Below are 912 nucleotides of genomic sequence, written 5' to 3' on the forward strand. Positions count from 1 at the left end.
CCGCCCCGCCCCGCCCCGCCTCGCGGCGCGCGCTCACATGCGAATGAATGGCGCAGTAGCAGCAGACCGGCAGTGGCTCTGCGGGGGGCACAACGGGGTGCCCGGTGCCCGTCGTGGTGATGACCCGCGGGCTGAGCTGGTTGCCGCCCCGGGGCCCTGGAGTCCTCGCCGCGCCCCCGCCACAGGGGAGTGGCGGCGGGGTGCTCCCAGGCCTGCAGCGCCTGCGCACTACTCCAGCGCCGGCCGCATCACTGCATCGGGGGAGGCTGTTGTCAACTCCATCCCAAGTGGCCGTGGGGCTGGCTGTCAGCATGCCGTCAGCACCCGCCCCGCCCCGCCCCACCCCGCCCCGTTCCAACGCGACAGGGCTCTGGACAACGTAGAGTCCTGCCCAACAAGGGCAACAAACCCAGGAGGGGTTTCTGTTTCTGGCCTGCATTTGCTTGGCTGCGGCTCGGCTGGTGGGACGGGGTTCGTCCTGTCTGAAGACGGTCCCCGTCGGCCGCCACAGCCCAGCTGCAGGGTCGCGCCCAACCGCCGCACTGCCCTTGGCCGCCCTTGGATTTTATGCCGCGAGGGCGCGAGAGAGAGAGAGAGAGAGAGGAGAAGCCGTAAAAGTAAATGCTAATGGAATCGCTTGGTTTGCATCCCCCGTGGCGTCGCGCTGCCGTCCGCGGTCCTCGCGCGCCGCGCCCGCCGCGGGAGACGAAAGGTGGGGCCGCGGGCTGCTTGTCCACGGCGCGGGCTTGTGCCGGGGCCGTATGCCGGGTGGGCGGGCTCTCACGTTGCACTTTTTAGACCAGCCCTGGCGTCTTATTCTCTCCGTCCGGTGGTTGGAACGATTCGAGTCTTTTCGCGCTAAAGATTATCGCTTCAGTTCTGCAGTTCCCCCAGTTTTGTTTGAGTTGAGCG

General features: G+C 67.7%; 1 protein-coding gene across 1 annotated transcript in view; it reads left to right on the forward strand.

Moving 5' to 3' along the window:
* LOC113202492 (serine/arginine repetitive matrix protein 2-like) overlaps positions 1-912 on the forward strand; it is a gene marked incomplete in the record, with an annotated part of 12,475 nt that overhangs the window by 10,862 nt on the left and 701 nt on the right.

This window comes from Frankliniella occidentalis, unplaced genomic scaffold, assembly GCF_000697945.3.
Source record: "Frankliniella occidentalis isolate FOCC.00 unplaced genomic scaffold, Focc_3.1 Scaffold144, whole genome shotgun sequence".
Taxonomy (NCBI): domain Eukaryota; kingdom Metazoa; phylum Arthropoda; class Insecta; order Thysanoptera; family Thripidae; genus Frankliniella; species Frankliniella occidentalis.